Source organism: Topomyia yanbarensis, chromosome 1 (assembly GCF_030247195.1).
Source record: "Topomyia yanbarensis strain Yona2022 chromosome 1, ASM3024719v1, whole genome shotgun sequence".
In the NCBI taxonomy this organism is placed as follows: Eukaryota; Metazoa; Arthropoda; class Insecta; order Diptera; family Culicidae; genus Topomyia; species Topomyia yanbarensis.
In genome coordinates, this window is record NC_080670.1 from 62,442,777 (window position 1) to 62,466,913 (window position 24,137).

The window sequence follows — 24,137 nt, forward strand, 5'->3', positions numbered from 1 at the left end:
CACTCACCACCCTTCCCTAAACCACCCTGCCCTCATCAAGTACCCCTCTACGTGAATAAAATTTTCTAATTCCTCTAGAATAAATTTTCCTAGTGGGTATGAAAAACCAGTGCGAAATTTGGTTTGAAATGATTTTGAGTTATACCGATATATATTTATATATATTTATACCGACTCAAGTTCGTAGCTGTTGATTCATTGTACGTATGTGTAAATCGCACTGAATATTCAATAGACATTTCAACCATTATATTAAACATAACCAGCCATGGAATCGTAGTTTGGATAAATGGGAAAGGCCCAATTGCACCACTAGGTGGATTAAAACTGGTTTTAACATGTTAAGATATGTCTAAGGAACAACGTCTGTTGTTTTGTGAGAGGGTAAATTTTTTTAAACCTCAGAACAAGTAAAATTACTATGGAAACATAGCAAAAATCATTTTTATTGTTTACGTCATAGAAATTTATAAAAACACGGCTCCATTTAGCTAACGCAGTGAACCGAATCAAATAAAAGAATTATATAATATAAAAATAAATTTGTTAGAGAAAACCGAGCAAAAAATGAGCACTTTATCGCCAGTGACTGTCACGTTTAACAAAACTCAGGTATTATACTACATATAGGTCAGAATAGGGTTAGTTGTTTAAATGACAAGTTTTTAAAGTATACGACAATTGAATATCTATAACAAGTTCGTACACTGTACGCTTAGTATAAATACCAAACAACTCACTCAAGTGTGCTAGGAAAAACATTTCAGTTTGCTGATAACAATATACCCAAGAAGACAGTTTTAGTTTTTGTACCTTTTTAAAGTAATAGTATTTATATTTCATGTTTATGCAGGGAATGCATTCCGTACTCAAAACACTGTTAATCCGGGAAACTCTGATATTTTGGAACAATCGAACAGTAAGCAAGGGAAACGTGGTAAAGTAAACAAGCCAAAAGTAGTAAAACAGCGGTGTTCTACTGAGTTGTGAGTATACTCACGAATTGTATACATTCGTATATTACTAACCTTGCTGATATGCAGAAACGTACATAGTAGTGGTAGGACTAATTGTTGTGATTTTATCCTTACTTTCCATCGAATGTCAATTGATAGCAACAGCATTTTAGTCGCTTTTGAAAACGACGTGACGATACAGCGAACAACCATCAGTACTCAATCAGGGAATGCGACTGAAATGTTGAAAATGGTTGAACATATAAATCAATAAAGTCTGGATTATAGTTTCGATGTCTTGCTTTCAGTATGCGACAGTCTTTCGTTCTATTTTTGTTCGTTGCGGAATAAAATGAGATAGATGATTCACGAATCACGGAGAAAAGAGAATAAAAAAGAGTCAATCAATTATAGTCGACCGTGGGAATTGCGGAAAAAAAGTTTTAGAGCAAATTATTTTTATTCAAAAAACAAAACAGTTGCCGATTGAGTTAGCATGATGCCATCGAACTGGAAATAGTTGCAGGACGCCAGATCCACAAAGATAGAAGTTGAACCATTTCTGAGTATCTACAAATCCCTGGCTAATATTTAGTGCAAATTTCGACATTCTCTACGTTCGAACATTTTATGGATATTTTTCTACTCATTTCTATTTAGCGTCTACCATACCTTTTAAACGTGTAGTTTAACCGTTATGTGTACGACGCGGTACCCGGGTACCTTTTTCAGAATATATTGGCTTAAATGGCACGTTCCCCGTATGTAGTCGGGGATTTGTGCATAGCTGGAAAATGAAACTTTGTGACATCTTAGAACTTCACTAAATCAAGCTTTTGTGTTAATAATATTGTTGAAATAGTAAGAGGGGAAGTGAGGAGGGGCTCCTGAATATTTTTACAACATAACAGGCCAACGTGGGTACCCGGGTACCCACAAAACTGAAATACCAATAAATAAGGTAATCTCCAACCGATTTTAATACGTTTTGGTGTTGTGGATTCGGGAACTCATCCACTTTTAGACTTGGTAAAAATGAATCGGATTACTTCATTTGGTTCCCGGGAATCCGGATTTCCGGAAGCATGTTCCAGTGCTGGGATACTATTTGTGAATTTCAATGGAATATTAGCAATATGGGTATCAAAATTCTTGGAATTGCATCAGTAGGCTATATCTCGTGGTTTTGGATTTGGTGATTTGACCCCGGAACGGACATTCCGGAGCAGGTTCCCGTGGGGCCGTGAGTGGCCGTTCCATTCCAATTCCATTTTTTAAACTGCCATAGGGTCCCGTAACAACACATAACAGACTTTCGAGAAAATTTGAAGAGTTTTGATACTCATATTGTTAGGACATTATTAAAATTTACAAATCATGCCCTAGTACTAGAACATTACTGCGGAAATACGGATTACCAAGAACCAGATTTATTCATCCGGTTCAATTGTACAGAATCAAAAAGTGGACGAGTTCCTGAATCCAAAACATCTAAAAGTGTCCAAATCGGTTAAAGGAAGCCTTAGTTATGAGCAATTCAATTTGTGGGTACCCGGGTACCCTCGTTGGCCTGTTAAAGGTGTTTTTTTGTTGGACACATAACTGTTAAAACACATTGCATTTTCTAGCACTGTCAAGAATTGTCCTATTCGGTTAGCTCATAAATACTTTGAGCTCTAGAATATCCATTCTTGTTACGAGAACAAATTGTAACTTGTAAATAAATGATAAAAATCAAATTCAACATCAATGACTCGTCGATGTACTATAGCGTTTTTCGTGACAAAGAAAATGTTTTTAGGATTTTTAGTTTCTATTGTCTTAAATTTGAAATCGTTTTTATTAATTTATTATTATTATTTTCTAGTGCCTATCAAAATCATCAAAATTAAAAGATTAATTCAATAATCTTTTTAAAGCCCTTCCCGAAACAAAGCCCAGGCAACAAAGCCCAGGCTACGGGCTTGTTCGCAGCACCCCTTTATTATGTCCGATTGAGCTTTGCATAGGAGCTTTTTTCCACGAGCTGAATGTTGTCTGCCCGTTTTGTAAAATCACCGATCACTTTTTCCTATACAAAGCATTGACACCCTGATGTACACATAAGAGTGAGGATTTTTTGTTGTATTTTAATAACTTCAGAAAACAGTTTTAGAAAGATCTATACACGCCAAGATAATAGATTAAAAAAAGCTCTATACAGCTCAAAATAGTTTTACACTTTACGAATTCCACGAAGTATAAGTTCAACATCAACTAAGCAGGCATTGTAATTCTCTCTCACTCACGCGAGAAGAAGCTTATCAGATGTCCAACTTTTCCGAGATAGATGAGTCGCAAAATTCTCCGTCTCCACAAATGGCGCGAGAAATAATTTTCCGGATAATTTTTTTTTTTATTTTTTCCTTCTCACCGGAGAAGGTGATAATATTTTAATTTCGTGGAAATCAATAAAAGCGTCAAAATATACATTCAATTTCAAAGAAGGGCGGCAAAGAAGTACGATAGACTTGTTCTTTCGTGTTTTGGAATAGTGATAACAAGGCAGTGAGCGCCAAAAGGATACCGTGATAAACTCATTCGCTCATTCTCCGGCTGTTTTATTTATTCGGAGAAATAACATGTTGTATTTATCCGGAGAAGTTGTGTGAGTGTCAATAACTTTTCGTGTGAATCACCGTTCATATATATATATATATATATATATATATATATATATATATATATATATATATATATATATATATATATATATATATATATATATATATATATATATATATATATATATATATATATATATATATATATATATATATATATATATATATATATATATATATATATATATATATATATATATATATATATATATATATATATATATATATATATATATATATATATATATATATATATATATATATATATATATATATATATATATATATATATATATATATATATATATATATATATATATATATATATATATATATATATATATATATATATATATATATATATATATATAGGGGGACCCAGGGCTATTAAGACAGTGGGGTAATTCAGACCCCTTCGATTTCTCCGAAAATCGCAAGACTTTCTGACTGTCGTACATATTCATGGAATTGCTGTTCTAAAACATTAATTTTGAGAGCTGAACTTAATTCTTTGTTTTTTTTGTAAAAAGGAGATACAACGTGTTTCATTTGTTTGCCATCCTCAAAACAAAAATCATTATAATGGTAAACCCATGATTAAAGCAACAAATAAAAGTGAAAAATAAATGGTAAATGTTTTGGAAAGCTTGAGGCTCCTATTCAATGGAATGAGTTTCATTTGGGTGAAAACACAGATATTTTCAAGACGCTCACCACTTTTGTGCGAAATGAGCGTACGGGGCTATTTGGACCCCCTATTCCATCAACCACTGTTCAGCGTATTGCGGCTGCGCACACCATTGCACACGCCACAACAAAGAAAATACATGATGCGCCAATCGACGGCTGTGACTAACCAGATTATGTTTTTGTTACGCAATTTCTTTGTTTGCTTCCTGAGGAGTTTTTCTTATAAAAATTTCATAGGTAAACAAAATTCCATTGTAAACAAATTAAAAGAACAATGACGGTCCGTGTTACCCCTACATTGTAAAAGGAAGGAAAAACGTAGAGGTTTGCAAATCATCGCCTAGCGCTGCCATAGAGTGATGCAAATGAACTTTTTATGGCACCAAAATGTAGGGTAATGAGGTTTCAAACTAACATTTAGGACCTTCGCATGATATTTTTTTACATCTATCCATTTGAAAGGGCGATTTGCTTAGGTAGGTTCAAATAGCCCCGGGTTCCCCTAAATATATAAGGATCAACCACGTGTTACAAGTTACTGGGCTAATTTGTCGAACGGTATTACATCACGTTTCACATCACGAATGCTTTATACATCTTATGTGAAAAGGCCGAAAATCAATAGCCTCCGTATTTGACTGCAGCACCACTTATTGCTTCTGCGACTCACTCTTCTCGATAGATAACCACTGCAAGAATGAAAGTAATAGTTTCTTTTGTCCTTCTGATGAATCACTCAATATGAAAGGAACTGTTGTTGTCACACTCAGCATACTGAATAGGTATCGTGATCGATGTCTTTGGTGGTTCGAAATAGTAATCTTCCTCAACATTCTCTCATTAAATTGTTCAAACCAAACAAGACAAAAATTTATGAAGTAACTGAAAACATAAAATTAAGTTTTGTTTATTTGTGTTTCGAATTCATCTCGTCAGTAACTAGCACCATCTGGGTGTCTAGTTAGACGATGTATCTAAACTAATACCCAAATTAGCACTAGTTAGACACAAAAAACATTCCGAACGGTTCACACGACATATGTGAACGCCTAAAGCTACGTCAGCAAACCAGAGCTATATTTGCTTCCCGGGACATCACTCGGGACATGTGGCTTTAGGCGTTCACATATATCGTGTGAACTGTTTGGAATTTTTTTGTGTCTAACTAGTGCTAATTTGGGTACTAGTTTAGATACAGGTTTGACCAAATACAACAAAAACTATATATCCTCAAAGTTTTGTTTTATGACACAAAAGAATATTTTTAGGACTTTTCCAAATAAAAAAATAGTAATGCTATCGTTTTTCGGCCGATTGTTTCTTTTGTGATTTGTGTCTCATTGTTTGATTACTCTAGAAGAAGAAGAATAAACCTTTCCAACGGTATGCTATGGTATGTTCTTTTGATAGAAATTCTATGCGATTTTATGACAACAATATGGAAATAACCATCATTTTGCAATTTTTTCATGAAAAAATTGTAAGTTACTCAACATTTTCAGGAAAAAGCGTCCTTATTTTAGAGAAAATTTAGAAAGAATATTTAATTCCCCATCTAACGATATTAACCATCAAAATCTGTTGAAAAGGGCCAAAATTATTGATTTTTTTTTCTAAGTAGAAACTAGTTTGCATGATTATATTCAAAATTATGTGTGTAAGCTTTAAAATTAAAAATGGAAAAAATATCGGAAATAATTATAGAATCCCACTGTGTGTGACAACGTCACACCAAACCCTTAAGAGTTCAAGCTTCTATTTTGGAAAAAAAATAATAACTTTAGCAATGTTCATTGATGAGGGTCGTCGAGCTTTTGAAATACATATTAACGTCCCTTATAGATCCTTATAGTAACTTTGTAGACGGTTCCGACAGCATGAAGTACCAAGTTACTTTACGCTTGTCCGGACATGTCCTAGACTCAGGTGATTCGCATTTCTAATGCCAAAAGATCGTGACTCCTACGGTAGCAGACAAAGGATTAAGTCGCCGGTAAACTCTAAGCTTGCACATATGACCCCTCCACGCTTTTCTTAACTTTCTCCCTTCAACTCCTTGCTCTCCCTTGAGTACCATGGCTCTTAATATTGAAAAAAATACTTCATCTTCCAGTCCCTTGATAATTAAATGCCGTAACAAGAGTTGACAAATTGACTCAATAGGTAGTTAACAAAAAATGGTTAACAAAAAAATGGTAAAAATATTGAGCTTGAGCTTGTGCGACCACTCCGTTATCGATCTGGACTAGCTGAAGTTGCACAGGTAATCAGTAGATAATTATGCCTGGGAGTAGCGAAACATCTTTCAATGTGCAACTCCTGGTAATCCTAAAGTGTTTATTGATCAATACCGGCGCCGGCCAGGCCCGAACGTAGATCGCGGAAGGAAAGGGAAGGGATGTTAGTCCGATACTTGCTTTTGCTAAAGGCCGCATATACTACTACACACTCCACAAGTATCACGGGAGGAGGGATTTGTTAGTAAGTATAGAAGTTGGATTCTACTTCTTCTTTACCGACGCCAGAGAGGTGACTCTACTATCTGGATTAAATTATCGATCCATCAACTCATGGACCGGGGACTAACGGCTTTACTTCCCTTCCGAAGGAAGACGTGGCCACAGATTTTTCACCTCAAAAAAATCTCAATGACCTCGGCTGGAATTGAACCCAGACCAACTGGAATGAGTGGCGGTCACGCTCACCACTCAACCACCGGCGCCGCTAAAAAAATGGTAAAAATATTGTAAAAAAATGAATAATTGGCGGATATATGTACATCAACCCTATCTTTCCCTTTCATTGAGTAACAACAATCCCACGCATATAAAACTGTCCAACCGTAGTTCGTGGCGCCAGCGGTTACTGTGACCATACGGCGACATTCAATGAATCGTATACGCGCTCCCAAACAATCCCCAGCTGGCAGTAGAACTCGAAAAAGTGTGCCAAAATTTCAAGGTTTTCCTCGATGGACATACGCGTCCATACCTACCCCATACCATGCCACACTGCCGATAGCTGTTGCTTACTCTTTATTAATTGCCGAGCTTGCAAGTTGTTTCTCATTCTTCAATCAACCCAAAATGAAATGAAAGTGAACGCCAAAACGGACAATTGCGTCGTAATGTGGCGAGGTATAAAACCGTTACGAATGATTGCCGACGAACAAACATACAAGTTATTTGCATGTCTTTGGTGCATTTTTATTATGACCGCGTACTTGATAGGGTTAATCCGAGTGCCGCAGCTTATTGGCCAACCGAAAACTAGGTGAATCTGCTACCCAGGCATAAATAAAAAACAAACTCCATTTAAAGGTAATTGTGTAATTAGTCAGCACATATGTACACTACATACATACACATACAACTAGCATAAACGTGCACCTTCGCAGTCCAACACTTAGCACAAAGCAGTGAAACAGGTTCATACTTTTCTCGATCGTTAACCGCAGACAATATCCTTGAGCTGGTTCATTATTTTTTGTCCTGCTTCTCTAGCTAGAACAAATAGCATAATTACCAATAAGGAGGTACTACCTGATGAAAAATAGTAATTATGTTTAACTTGGTCCCAAGTATCTATTTGCAACTTGTGGAATATTTGAACTATTACAGTATAGTTATTCATAAAGGATTATTGTTTGTTTAATATGTTCGAAAGGTAATTTCATGGTGATTAGATTAGATAAGGGTCCAACGCGTATTTCAAATTGATCCGATCGTAACTTCAACATCCGTTCTTTTTTCATGTCACTTATAATATTCGTAGAACACAACAATAAATTTGTCTGTTTTTTGAAAATAGCTTTTGTTAGTGCCATATATAAAGTCATCTTCATCTTCCCAAACAATCCGGGTGTACCGAATCATGAACGAGTTACAGACTTTCAGGTTGCAAGATATTGAGTAGTAATTTTCCAGTCTTCATGTATGCGATTGCTGCATACTCATCTTCCTCAATGGTAGACAAACAGCGTCCGCGAGGACTTTTCAGAAGTCGACAAACTCTTCCAAGCTCTTTGGTCTCTTCCAGCATTCGCGCTACATGCACCTTGTGACACACATTGCAATAGATTTTGAGATGGGTCGATAGAAGACTTTTTTTCGTGTACTTAACGTACATTCTTAATTTAGACTGACCATTGAAATCAATTACGCTTTTTTGCCAAAGTGCTATTCCATTTAATGTAAGTAGGATCACATATCCTGTAATTGTCTCATTTGCTATGGAGCGGCGACAACATCTGCATATAAAGAAGTTCAAGTCTTGCAACAGAATATAAGTATACCAAACCTTTACTTTATTTTTTTTGGATAAGACCCTGCATAGACTTTACATAACAAGAAAAAATAAAATGTATTCTCAATGTCATCTGCCAGCAACATACAACAGTTATCGTGATCTAGGCCTACAACGAATGTCACGTTGAATACCCGGCAGAATGGACAAAGGTCAGAACTACCCGCCCAATGACCATTCACAGTTCGCTTGCAGGAACGAAAGGCGGAATGAATTTTTCCTCAATGGCATGAGAACGCTTCTACACGAGTCAAACAATGGGTTTAAAAGCATCGAACTGGAGATGAACAAAACAAACTACCTTTTATTAGCTGTTGCTACCAAGGTGTAGCATACCTAGGTATTTATGGACTATCAAACCGAGTCAGCACTGCCCGTGTCGGTGATGATGCAGCTGCTGGCTTGTCGCGATGATGACATGGGAACCGATTTGTTTAAATACTTGCACGTTTATTATTTTGAACTTTTTACCGTCTCGCGTGTGCTTTACAGGAAATCATATACATTTTGTAATCTTCCTGATGCTGGGGCTAAACGGAAATCAATTGTTTTAATCCATTGTAGTTTTTTTCCTCCCAGGAATGTTTAATTGAGGTGGTAGTCTAATTTAGAACAAAGTGTTTTCGAAGGGAAAGGAAAGGGAGGAGATAACCATGCTCCCTGAAATTGTTTATATAATTTTATACATATTTGAATAACTCAAATATTTTTTTTTCTAAATTATGAATAGTAAACCCCGTATTTAAAAAAACTATTTGTGTTTTCAAAAAACGAGTTCGCACCATAATATATATGGTGTTACATTCCAGTGTTTGGTTGGGTTACTGTAGTTATTCTCTGGATGTCTTTAGTTTTTGTTATGATTCTTGTACATAATTTGGGGACACACTGATTTGTATAAAGTATATCAACTAAAAGAATCGTAATTTGAACGATGTTCATGATTTCAGGAGCTTTGTCGTAATTTTCATACTATCTCATCACGTAACCGTGATTTATGATTCATCGGTTTATTATCGGATTTTTTTGCAGAGTAGCGCAATTTATATTTATATATTCATTTCAGTCACGATTTCCTTGATTTATATTCTCGTTATCGTGATATTTTAGTCACAATTAGAGTGATTTGTGTTCAGGATTTCAGGGTCTTAGGCAAGATATTTGATATTTTAATCATGATTTTAGCCATTTATGTTCAAAATTTCAGGATCTTAGTCACGATTTTCGTAATTTATATGCACGTTATCGTGATGTTTTGTCTTCAGCGCATTTTTGAATTTTACACGAGGAGTAAAGTGACTTATGTTGATGCTATTTTTATTTACTAATGGACTTTTTGCTCTGAGTAATGTAACAATTTTAACTGGATCATAAATGTGTAACTAATTCGTGGTATATTATTTTGTGAACTTTATCACGAACACAAACACAGCTATAATTTATTTTAGGTACTCAGCGCAGTTTTCGTTCAGTTAGGTACTTAGCGCAGTTTCGTTTAGGTACTCAGCGCAGTTTTCGTTCGTCCGGACATCACATTGAACCTTATGAAAAGAAAAACGATGTTCGAGGTCTTAATAGTTTTCTTACGTCTGCTGTTAGAACCTATTGTTAGTCGCTAGTAATTGGACATAACTATATGAGATTTTATGAAAAACCCTAAATTTTATGAAATAGTTCACGTGAAAATTTCATGACCATTTGCCGAGATGCATGAAATCGAAAATGATTAGGAATATCTACTAAATATCACAAGAATTCAAGATAATGAACAAATGCATTCGTTTTCGAGCTCTCCATCGAGACAGAGGTTGTTTTTTCTAGTCCGTAGTGCTGTGTGAGGCGATAAAGAATAGTTTTAATCCGCATTCAAGGTTATTTTGCCAGTTCGGTTCGGTCCTCAGTCTTTTGTTCGCGTGTGAGGATTAAACAATAGCCAGCTGTATAAGCTGGATCGGTTCGTCGTTGGACACCAGTTTAAAGCTAAGTGGTTTTTGTCTTTTGTAACACATTTATTGCTTTCTTCCGTCTGCGCGGGCGCTGACCCCGTGCGTTGACGTTTTCTATGGTTCCCTCTCCGGATGGTCAAATGGAAGTTGAATCGGGTTCAACTTCTAAGGCTCCCCCCCGGCCCAAATGCTATCCAGAACTCTCAACTGGTCCATTTGTGGTCTTCTTTCGGCCCAAGACTAAATCACTGAATCTTCTTCAGATTTCTAGAGACCTGACGGAACGGTTCTCGGCTGTGACCGAAATTTCAAAGGTCCGCTCGGACAAGATAAGGGTGTTGCTAGCCAACTCAAAGCAGGCAAACGATATTGCTTGCTGTGAGCACTTTACGCGGGATTATAACGTGTATATTCCGGCTGTAAGAGTACAATCCGAAGGCGTCGTAACCGATGAGAGTTTGACGTGCGAGGATCTGCTGAAGTACGGGGTTGGCCGATTCAGAGACCGCTTACTTCAGCCAGTTAAAATACTTGAGTGCAAACGTTTGCACTCAGTAGTAGTTGCGGGGGATGGTTCAAAAACGTACCCCCAATCAAACTCTTATCGGGTGACCTTCGCTGGTACCGCTTTGCCAAATTTCGTCCTCTTGCACAAGGTTCGTCTGCCTGTGCGTCTGTTTGTGCCGCGGGTCATGAATTGCACAAAGTGTAAACAACTGGGTCACACAGCCACCCATTGTAGCAACAAGGCCCGCTGTGGAAAATGCGGGGAGAATCATCTAGATGATTCGTGCAGTAAGCAAGCCGAAAAGTGTCCTTACTGTGCGGAGAGTCTGCATGATATCTCGGCATGTCCCGCGTACAAACTACGCGGGGATAAACTGAAACGTTCCCTTGCGGGACGATCCAAACATTCTTTCGCAGAAATGTTAAAGAATGCTACGCCACCATCCTCAGCAAACATCTATACTCACTTGCCTCCTGACGAGGGCGAGGCTGGTAACCCACAAGAGGGAACATCTACTAGGGTGCCTAGAATTTATAGGAAGAGGAGGAACACTTCCTCTCGTAAAGTTCCTTGTAAAGGCCAGAAGGTGTCCCTTGAGGGGGCTCCGAAAGTCACATCTATTGGAAGTGTTGCAACCAAACCGAAGCAATTAGCTCCTGGTCTCGGAGGATTAAGCTCAGAGAAGGAGTTCCCAGCACTTCCAGGAACATCAAAAATCCCAAGTGTTCCTTTGTTTCAGTTCGAGAGTAATCACAGCACTGGAATTATAAAACTCTCGGACATAGTGGACTGGATAATAAAAACTTTCAATATTACTGATCCTATTAAAAGTCTTATGTTAGCTTTTCTCCCTACAGTGAGAACATTTTTGAAGCAGTTGACTGCTAAATGGCCCCTCCTCTCAGCGATTGTATCCTTCGATGGCTAACTCATCGAACGAGGTCACGGATTTGATCACTGTTCTACAGTGGAATTGTAGAAGTATCATCCCGAAAATCGATTCCTTCAAAATTTTAATAAATAATTTGAGTTGCGATGCATTTGCATTATGTGAAACTTGGTTAACTTCCGACATAGAACTCAACTTCCACGACTTTAATATTATTCGCCTGGATCGAGACACCCCCTATGGAGGAGTGCTTTTGGGGATCAAAAAGTGCTATTCCTTCTACAGAATTAACCTTCCCTCGATAACAGGTATTGAAGTTGTCGCTTGTCAAGTAACAACCAAAGGCAAAAGCCTTTGCATAGCTTCCATATATATTCCCCCCAACACCGCGGTTGGGCACCGACGGCTACAAGACATCTTAGAATCCCTGCCAGCACCGCGACTAGTTTTAGGAGACTTTAACTCTCACGGTACAGCATGGGGTTGCCTCTATGATGATAACCGGTCTTCCTTAATTCAGGATCTTTGCGATAACTTCAATTTGACAATTTTAAACACGGGTGAAATGACACGGATTCCTGCTCCTCCAGCGCGCCCGAGCGCCTTAGACTTGTCCCTTTGCTCAACATCGCTGCGGTTAAATTGCACGTGGAAGGTAATTCCTGATCCCCACGGCAGCGACCATCTGCCGATTGTAGTCTCAATCAATAACGGTTCAAGGCCATTGAAATCAATCAATATTTCGTATGACCTCACACGAAATATCGATTGGAAGAGCTATGCTGCCGCGATATCCGACAACATCGAATCTACCCAAGAACTTCCTCCGGAGGAAGAGTACAGCTTTTTGGCTGGCTTGATTCTCGACAGCGCGAATCAAGCTCAGACTAGGCCAGTACCCGGCGCGAACATACAAAAACGTTCTCCCAATCCCTGGTGGGATAAAGAGTGCTCAGACGTGTACGCAGAGAAGGCCGCCGCGTTTAAGACCTTCCGGAACGACGGGTTACCCGCCAGTTTTCGACAGTACGCGACGTTAGACAAGCGAATGAAGAGTTTGATGAAAGCCAAAAAACGCGATTATTGGCGCCGGTTCGTCGACGGATTAACGAGAGAAACATCGATGAGCACTCTTTGGGGAACAGCCCGACGTATGCGAAATCGAAACAGTACTAATGAGAGCGTGGAATATTCAAACCGTTGGATATTCGATTTCGCCAAGAAGGTTTGTCCGGATTCCGCCCCGGCACAGAAGATTTACCGCGCCGCGTCTCCTCACGATAGCGCGAACGAAACACCTTTTTCGATGGTGGAGTTCTCACTTGCTCTCTTGTCGTGTAACAATAAAGCTCCGGGGCCAGACAGAATCAAATTCAACTTGTTGAAGAATCTGCCTGACTCTGCCAAGAGACGCATGTTGAACTTATTTAATAAGTTTCTTGAGGCTAACATTGTCCCACACGATTGGAGGCAAGTGAAGGTCATCGCCATCCAAAAACCAGGAAAACCAGCCTCCGACCACAATTCGTACCGTCCGATCGCAATGCTATCCTGTATCCGGAAGTTGTTCGAGAAAATGATCCTATCCCGCCTCGACAATTGGGTCGAAGCAAATGGCTTACTGTCAGATACACAATTTGGCTTTCGCAAAGGCAAAGGGACGAACGATTGTCTTGCGTTGCTCTCAACTGAAATTCAAATGGCCTATGCTAGCAAAGAGCAGATGGCATCAGTGTTCCTAGATATTAAGGGGGCTTTTGATTCAGTTTCGATCAACATTCTTTCAGAGAAGCTGCACCAGCATGGTCTTTCAGCGACTTTAAACAACTTTTTACTAAACTTGTTGTCGGAAAAGCACATGCATTTTTCGCATGGTGACTTATCGACATCACGATTTAGCTACATGGGCCTTCCCCAGGGCTCATGTCTAAGCCCCCTTTTATACAATTTCTATGTCAACGACATTGATGAATGTCTTGACAATTCCTGCACGTTAAGGCAACTTGCAGACGATGGCGTGGTGTCTGTTACGGGACCCAAAGCTGTCGATCTACAAGGACCATTACAGAATACCCTGGACAATTTGTCTGCTTGGGCTATTAAGCTGGGTATCGAATTCTCCACGGAGAAAACTGAGCTAGTTGTATTTTCAAGGAAGCGTGAACCAGCACAACTACAGCTTCTATTAATGGGTCAAACTATCGCTCAGGTCTTCACAGTAAAATATCTAGGGGTCTGGTTCGACTCGAAAGGTACTTGGGGATGCCATATTCGGTATCTGAAACAGAAATGCCAGCAAAGGATCAACTTTCTTCGTACAATAACCGGAACATGGTGGGGTGCCCACCCAGGAGACCTAATTAGGTTGTATCAAACAACGATACTGTCGGTAATGGAATACGGATGCTTCTGCTTTCGCTCCGCCGCGAACATACATTTCATCAAACTCGAAAGAATTCAGTATCGTTGTTTGCGTATCGCCTTAGGGTGCATGCAGTCGACCCATACGATGAGTCTCGAAGTGCTGTCGGGCGTTCTCCCTTTGAAAAATCGATTTTGGGAACTCTCATATCGATTGCTCATTCGATGCGATATCTTGAACCCGTTGGTGATTGAAAATTTCGAAAGGCTTGTTGAGCTCAATTCTCAGACCCGTTTCATGTCCCTGTACTTTGACTACATGGCGCAGAATATTAACCCTTCTTCTTACAATCCCAACCGTGTACATTTCATAAATACTTCTGAATCTACTGTTTTCTTCGACACATCCATGAAAGACGAGATTAGTGGAATTCCGGACCACATACGCCCACAAGTGGTTCCAAACATTTTTTATAATAAATTCCGAGAAGTCGACTGTTCTAAGATGTTTTATACTGACGGATCAAACCTCGAAGGATCCACTGGCTTCGGTATTTTCAATCAAAAGTTCACCGCGTCCTACAAACTCAGTGACCCTGCTTCAGTTTACGCCGCAGAACTAGCTGCCATTCAGTATACCCTTGGAGTCATTGAAACATTACCCGCAGACCATTACTTCATCGTTTCGGATAGCCTCAGTTCCATTGACGCTATTCGCTCGATGAAACAAGGCAAGCACTCCTCGTATTTTTTGGGGAAAATACGGGAGCTACTGAGTGCTTTATCTGACAACTCTTTCCAGATTACCTTGGTATGGGTCCCTTCTCATTGCTCCATTCCGGGCAATGAGAAGGCAGACTCCTTAGCTAAGGTGGGTGCCTTAGAAGGAGACGTTTACGAAAGACCAATTTGCTTCCACGAATTTTTCAGTATTACTCATCAGAGAACCCTCGAAAGTTGGCAAACTTCGTGGAGCAGTGGAGAGCTGGGAAGGTGGCTACATTCGATAATCCCTAAGGTATCGACGAAACCTTGGTTCAAGGGGATGGATGTGGGTCGTGACTTCATTCGTGTGATGTCCCGACTCATGGCAAACCATTACACGCTGGATGCACATCTCCGGCGTATTGGGCTCGTGGATAGTGGTATCTGCGCTTGTGGCGACGGCTATCACGACATCGAGCACATTGTCTGGGCGTGCACCGAGTACAGTTCCGCTAGGTCTCGGCTAATAGATACCCTGCGGGCCCGAGGAAGACCAACCAACGTCCCGGTTCGAGATATGCTGGCAAGCCGCGATGTTCTCTATATGTCCCTTATATACACCTTTGTGAAAACCATCAATATACAAGTCTAACTGCCCCTTGTTATCTCCTTATCATTCTCAGAACGCTCTTCCACCTGTATCAAACCATCTGTATCGAATGAGCCAACAAACACGGGACCTACGGCACGAACATAACACGCTTAACTCGAAATGTAGCCGATCCACATCTGAGCCGTACTACGAAATCGTCTGGAAAAACCCCTGCCATCTTGAGGAGGACCACCCGGCGTCCCAGTACATGATTCCCCTGATGAAGGCCACCCGAGTTTGTAATCCATCCGTTGATCTCACGATGCCTGAAACTGAAATAATTTTCTCTCCCTGCCATCTTTGTCTACCCTCCCTCCCCTGACTCTTATACCCAGAAGTAACAGCCCTACCCCCCCCCCCCCCCAATATCATCACGAAGCATTTAGCTCTTCTTGTCTCTTCTAGTTTTAACTATTATATTATATAATCTCGTTGAAATTGCCCAACTCTACTACCCACAAAAATAACTATAATTACGAATCTTTACAAAATTCAATCATGCCCTCTAGTTATGCCTAGTTTTAAGTTAGTCGTAAAAAATTGTCCCCCTTAATTAAACATTATTTGCTCCAATAATCTCACTGATAAAAATGTCAAACCATATTGCCACAAAAACTAAATGACCCCCCTAATCTTACGAAAACAATATTATCCCCTTGTGTAGATATATAAGATAGCTATAAAATCGCATTAGTTTCATTTTAAAAAAATCAATATGTAATCCCCTAGTTTTAAGCAATTTAAAATGTAAAACAAAACAAAATTGGCACCTTTAAGCTAACGCAACGTGCCTTATCAAATAAACGATTTGAATAAAAAAAAAAAATGAACAAATGCATGAACAAAATTTTATGAGATTGTGAATTATTTCACGAGCACGCAGGTGTGACTACTATACTAGGAATTTTCACATTTCCATGAATTTTCATGATTTTGTAATCTATTCCACGAGTACGAATGGTCAGTCGTGACTGATTCGCTGGGAATCATTAATCAGTTCCCGTATACCTGAACAACATTTTCCGATTTTGTGAACTATTTCACGAGCACGAATGGTTAGTCCTATCCTAGGAATTATTATTTCATGATTTTGTGAACTATTTCACGACCACGAATGGTGAGTTGTGACTAGAGATGGTCGGCTTTCAGATTTTTTCGAAACCGAACCCAATCCGAACCCGAGAGCTTCAAAATTGAAAAACCCGAACCCGACCCGATTCCAACATTATAACATTTAAAAAATCGGAGCCCGATCCAAGCTCAAACAGTTTAAAATTGGAAACCCCGAATTTGAGAATGGAAATTTTGTAGAACCCGAAACCGACTTAAATCCGAGAATTTCAAAATTTGTAAACCCGAACTCGATCCGAACCAGGAAACTTATAATTTATGAAACTTAATCCGAACGCGACTTGTTAATACGGAAAATCAACCAAAGATCCGCAAAGCGTGTTTTGTACTGTATATTATAAACGCCGTCAGTGCATCTAGCGCTGGCACTACTCATTCAAATTTATCTCGGTAGAGATTTAACATGTCGTGCTCTCAGTCTAATTGGCAACCCTACCTAAACCAAGGACAGCCAGAAACCTAGCGAAAAGATTTCTGTCGGAGGACCCGGTGCCTGGAGAGGTGTTGATTGAAAGCCAAAGTGTTTCGTCACTTATAACATCGACTTATTTTATTTTAAGTTTTTTATTCAAAATGAAATCTACTATGTTTCCTGTTTAAGTCTGATGGGACATAGAGAGTCCCTAGTAAATAAATTTTGGGATAAAACTTCTTGAATGATCTACTGTTAAAAAAATACATAAGATGATGTGCCTTTTTCAATTTGGTCAAAGTAACACCAAATTTGTAATTTCGATATATGGGAATTGTCAAATTGTCCTCGTACTGAAACGGCCTTATTGTTGAATATTCTCTCATAAGTGCTCGTTCAAAAATAAAATAATTCGGAAAGTTTGCGAATCTGAAGAGAAGAAATTTTATATATTAATGAAAAATACAAGATTTGAACACCAGAAAATATAACGAATTCTAACGATTGAAAAGTAATTTAGTACTATTATATGTGTCATCCATTCGTATCACGAAGTAAAGTTAATTACTATAAAAAGAGAGTTATAGAAGTAAACAGCGTAAAAAAATGGTTGGGTATGTTCTGTTCAAAACCCGAACCCGAAAAATACGAATTTGAAAAACCCAAACCGAACCCGAAAGTTTAAAATTTAAAAAACCCGGACTCTACCCTAACCCAAGAATTTCAAATTTGAAAATCCGGACCCCAAGTAGGTTAAATTTATAGAGCCCGAAACCCGTCGGGTGTAGGTCGGGACCGGGTTTCGGATCCAAAAACCCGAACCCGACCATCTAGTTGTGACTCATTCGCCAGAAATCATGAATCAGTTTACGTATACATAAATAATATTTTATGGTTTTGTGAAATATTTCACGAGTAATTGTGAATAATATATTAGGAATCATGAACTACGACGATTGAAAGGATCCATGAACAATGTTCCGAGATTAATGAAATAACTCACGTGAACTAATTCTCAACCACCAGAAACAGCTCTTGTTTAAGATTCGTTTTAGGAATAATGTTCATTAAGTTGCGAACTTGCACGTGCAGCAAATCGATTTGGCAATTACGTGGCTGAATGGTGGCATTACTGAAGGGGAATTGAACATAATTATAGAACACATTATTTTAAAGGGCGAACACGAAATTATTGCGACACATTCAACAGGGCATAACTTTTTTACCATTGGGTAAAAATCAACCAAATTTTGCACACTTTCTCATTGATGTGTATTGTTTACATGCTGTCAAACTCGAAGTCGTGTTTTTCGATTCAACGAAAATGGAGGTAAACCAACGCGAGTCGAGAGAACAAATTCTTTCCAAACACCTGGAATTTCCTGACCTGGCGCACCGGCAGTTGGGAAAAATGTTGAACATTCACCATTCAACCGTCTCCAGAGTGTTGAAGCGGTTCCAGGAGCGGTTGACGTTGGACCACGGCAAAGGAGCTGGAAGAAAACCGGGACCGGAGAAAAAAAGACGGAGGGAAAGGTGAAGCGGATGATTAAAGCAAATCCCAACGTCTCAAGCCGTGATTTGGCTAAAAAGATCGGCATGTCGCAGAGCTACGTACAGAATGCAAAGAAGAGAGCTGGACTACATACATACAAGGTACAGAATTTCCCAAACCGCGATGAGCGGCAACAATCGACGGCTGAAACTCGGGCACGAAGCTCTACGAGAAGATGCTGACAAAATATGGCTGCTGTGTGATGGACGACGAAACGTATATAAAAGCCGATTTTAAGCAAATTCCGGGGTTGGAGTTTTTCACCGGCAAGAGCAAGTTCTATGTGGACGACAAATTTAAGAAGAAGAAAATGTCGAAGTTCGCCTTCAAATATCTCATTTGGCAGGCCATCTGCTCTTGCGGACCGAGGAGTGAGCCTTTCGTGACAAAGGACACAGTAAATGGCGAGATCTACAAATCTGAGTGCCTCGAGAAGCGCCTTTTGCCGTTCTTGTAGCAGCACGACGAAGCTCCGCTATTTTGGCCAGATTTGGCATCATGCCACTATTCTAAAAGTGTCCTGGAGTGGTATGAGGCCAATACTGTCCATTTTGTTCCAAAGGACATGAATCCGCCAAACTGTCCAGAGCTGCGCCCGGTGGAGCAGTACTGGGCAATGATGAAGCGGGAACTTCGGAAGAGCAAGAAGACAGTCAAAGACGAGAAGGACATGTTAAGAAAATTGAAAAAAACTGAGAAACTGGTGCCGGATGATACTGTAAAGACTTTGATGGAGGGCATGAAGCGAAAATGCGTTCAATTTTACACTCAAGGCTCCATCGATTAACTTTTCTTTTGATTTTTGAAGTAAATATATGTATAAAACTACCCTAAAATTTTGGTTTTATTTTAAACATTATAAGAAAATTGGCATGACATTTTCGGTGTCGCAATAATTTCGTGTTCGTCCTTTAGTTCATAGTTCTGTTTTCGTATCGTAAAAGCGTGGTAGTTCCATAATTCTTAGCACTTTGTCCACGATTTTGGGAACATTTGTTTCCGTATGAATCGAACAGTGAAGCAGTCTCACCACTGCAACCTAGTTACCGTGGAAAATGCAACTGAAAAAGGTAACTAATGATTTTCGTTTGGAACGGCACCACAGAAACGAGAATATTTACGATTCTCATAAGTTTATTCGATAGTTGAACCAAAAAAACAGTGAAATGTGGTATTTACCGAGAAACAGTATTGACTACGAGTTAACAAAATATTAAACTTTAGTTATGAACACCTGTTTTGGTATAGCTAGGAACTGAATTCTAGGCCTAGATTTATTTTAATAGGGTCCTAACTTAATTATTCATCATTCCACCCAAATCAACAAAATCGTAACATTGAAAAGTGAAAAAAACTGGATTCATGTGAACGTGCAAGAGGTCAGCCCCACATTCACGGTCGTCCGAGAGCTTGCATACCGGTTCGCCGCTCCTTTCAATTTTGTATCTTCTCATATATTTGGAATTTACTTTGAAAACTTTCACGATATAATCTTAGAAAGTGATCGATTTAAGCAATGAAAATTGTGTTGTCTTTGTAAATCAGCGGATGTAATTTAGAGGATTTCATATCCCGACTCGCACCCTCATTCCCGTCGCTTATGGCAAGTATGAATAGCCGTCTGCAAAGCAAAGTACAAAACGATCAATTTATGATCTCATTTGTTTGTTTCTCAGTCTAGTCGAATCTTCTCTCTGTGGAAACAATATTAACAACACTACGTAGAGATTAGTTATAAGCTCGGAGTGTGATGTATGTAAATAATCCCAAAATATAGAAGCAGAAGAAGATAGAAAATGCAGCAGCTTACAGTGTGGGAAATACAATCATCGTAGAAGATTTGCATAAATTTTGCTAAGTATAGCTAAGATAGTTACACTTCATGATTGACCGAGTATGTAAGGACACACATATTAAATCAAGCTTTACATAAATTATGTTTCAACATTTCAGATAAATGATCTTCTTACCCTAGAAGGCAACCGTCTATGCAATAGTTAATGCCATCTCAGACCGGTTGAAAATTGAACGACCATGATTTGCAATAATGTGTCACCTGTATACACGGAACCTGTCCGCGTAATTATTCTTCATACTCTGCCCTCTAGCTGTGGCTTCGTGCTTGTACACTAAAATGTGTAGCTTTATTGTCCTCTGGGTAACTTTTTTATGATGCGATACGTTGAGAGCATCTTTTTCATGCGGACCCATCTTACGGTCATCCTTGAACTTCTCGCATGCCATCAGGGCATCCATCACAAAAAAATGCTTGGTTCGATACCATCGTGGAAATACTAAGAACTTTGGCTGCATTATGGTATTGCATTACTCCATTGTCTGGAGGATGCTACAAATGCTGATTTTTATACTACCTATCATAAAGTCAAGGGTATGTGAATCCCCCAACCACTTAATACTTGGTACAGGTTTTTGATTCAAACCTACTTCAACTTAAGATCATCAATTTATCATTTGCACCTGTTAGGTGGTGTTCTCATCTAGCGTATTACTCTTAAGTACCGTAAACCGGGGTGACATTGATCATCGGTGTGACTTTGATCACTCGATACTTTTTTCGTAGATCGCTTATTAAACCAGAATAGTCTACTGAATATAATTTGAATTTGAAAATAATTTGAATAATTTGAAATGATTTTTACTCTAAACTTATAAAATACTGATTTGTTAAACTTTTTGAGTATATTGTTCGGTTTTTGGGTACAAAAACTACAAAAAACCGAAATTTGACTTTACCTTATTTTTACGAAGCTTCATAAAGTGTCTATTTTTTATTAAACAAATAAATCTCAGATTTGTGCAAGAGTAATAAATTGCAAGCGAGTTTTTTTATTTTCCTTTAGCGTGGGATGTGTCAAATTTACTATTAAGAGTTTGTTTATTTTAAGTACAATTTTTTTTATGAAACTAGTTGGCAATTATTTCAAATTATTTTAAGCTAAAATTCGCAACATTTTTTATTGTTCAATATTCCAACGTGTTAAAATGGATGAAACTTTTTGTACATTGATAAAGCACTGAAATAAAACAATTTTATCAGTTTTAAAGGTTTTTAGAATCTTTTATTATAGTTGGACACAAATTATACGAATTTTTGTTACTCGAATTTTACAGTACATTGAAATACTTTGTATAATACCAATTAACATGTATTTAACAATGAGTATCTTTTTCGAATTAGTTTAAACAAACATTTGAATGAAAAAAACATTGACATCAATAACTTAATGTGGGTGAACATGCAGGTTATCAAAGTCACCCAAGTATACGAAAACGGACTTCAACTTGAAATCATTTATGGAAAAATAGCTGTAAGCGGACAATTTTAGGTAAATCCATCCATTCTTGTTCTCCATACATCAGTACATGGTTTAAAAATATGAAACATGAAAAAATGTGTTGCGTCTAAAAATATGTAATGATTACTTCGAAAAGTGATCAATGTCACCCCGGTTTACGGTACCTATGATAACAAACCAATCGACACAAAAAAGATTTTTTCTATTATTTCGTCAGCAATATCTTTTATTTGCATAACAATAATAACTTTGTGGAACATGTCAAACTACAAACAATACTAAACGTGAGTACGGGAAAAATAAATTACTAAAAATTGTAAAATGAAAAATATCGATTGAATATTTTTTTGGCAATCGTGATCACGGCAAAGCCGTTTTTGCAAATATTTAGAGATAATATAACTTAAAGTTTAAAGTTACCACTACTCTTCGTAGACGAACCGCGTCTTAAAGTGAACTTTCGATATGTTGCTCTATGAAAATTAGCAAAATATTCTTAAGGAGTTCTTACTTTGAGGTAAAGCCAAAAAATGAATTTTTTGGAAAGAAAACTGTATGGAAGAGTTTCCATACCATAAATGCAACAGAGTTAGTGTCTTCAGAGTGAATTCTTGTTAAGAGTTAGTTCTTCAAAAAAGGCAACCCATAAAAATGGTCAAGATCATAACGAATGGATGCGCCTTGTTGAAAAAACGTTTCCATGTTGCAGGCTTAAACTATTTTTTTATTTTGCAGCCTTTATTCTAGATATGTTGAATTTCGTTAAAAATTATTCGTTCATTTGAGAGATATTAAGGCGCAAGTCGCCATGCCTTTTCAGTTGGCGAACGGCTTGCTCGATTTTCATATAATTTAATATCAATTTATAGGTAATTTCAAGTATTTCAATGTAAATCTTAAGAAATTAAAAAAAAACATCTGTTTTTTACTATTTTTTATTGAAAACCCAACATTAATTTTTATTGCTTTTTATCCAAAAATGGTAAATTTTCCTTTTTTTTTCAAATTTCTGGGATCTTGATCTTGAAGTTACCTTTAATTTGATATTTACATGTAAATCTATCGAGCCGATTTCTAACACGCCTCTCGGGACGCCTACTGAATCGACTTTGTGCGATAATATCTCTCAAGTGAAAAAACATATTTTAATGAAAAAAAACATATTTAAATTAAAGACTTCAAAATAAAAGAAAAGTTTAAGCTTCTAACATGGAAACTTCTTTTTTTAAACCAAATAATGCAGCACACGTTTCGACAATTTATTTTGTCTTCTTCACAGGAATAATAGGTTGCGGAGACAAAATAAATTGTCCAAACGATGGACAACATAGACATACGGCGTTTGTGCTGCATTATTTGACTGAATCGCCGAAAACCATTTTACAAAATATTCCGGAACAGTCGACAGGCTACACTCGAAAAGAGGCTGAAGGCGGATGATGAAAAGTAGTATTTCTTATGTATAAAAATCCGGGGAATTTGTTGAAGATAGTGGGAATGGCCGCAATCATTCACATAACACAAGTGTGGTGATACACCTTACTCAATATTATTGAAAGAAGCAGAAAGCGGTCGATCAAAAGTAATCTTTTTATGCCATAATAATAATCCAGGAAATCGATAGAAGATAGTTCAAATGACCGGACAAAACACGTGTATCCGTTTTACCCGAAATTCTTCCCATAACTCAAGTGTGAGGTTAAACCTGGCTGTACTTCTCGGAAAGAGGCTGATAACAACACTTAGCCTTCTATCAAGCTATTGAGTTAAGTCGCATTTTTGATACTTTTTTGCCACAATGCGGCGTCCTGGCCGCCATGGAACGCTCTTGACTCGAGACGTTCGCCGCAGGTAGAAACCTTTCATTGGCATTATGCACGTTCCCAGAATACTTCGCGTTGCACTGTACATGTGTACAGATCTTGAGAACGTACTTCACGACTTGATCTGTAGAGGGTGCTACTGCTGCCGTGAGTTATCAATCAACCATAGAAAACGGTGAAAATAAATTTGTAAATAAAAATGAAAATATATGTTTTTGAATCCT

General features: G+C 38.1%; 1 protein-coding gene across 2 annotated transcripts in view; it reads right to left on the reverse strand.

The window, feature by feature from the left end:
* The window catches only part of LOC131677775 (torso-like protein), a 91,606-nt gene that overhangs the window by 49,699 nt on the left and 17,770 nt on the right, over nt 1-24,137 (reverse strand). The gene's annotated exons all lie outside the window — the stretch shown is intronic.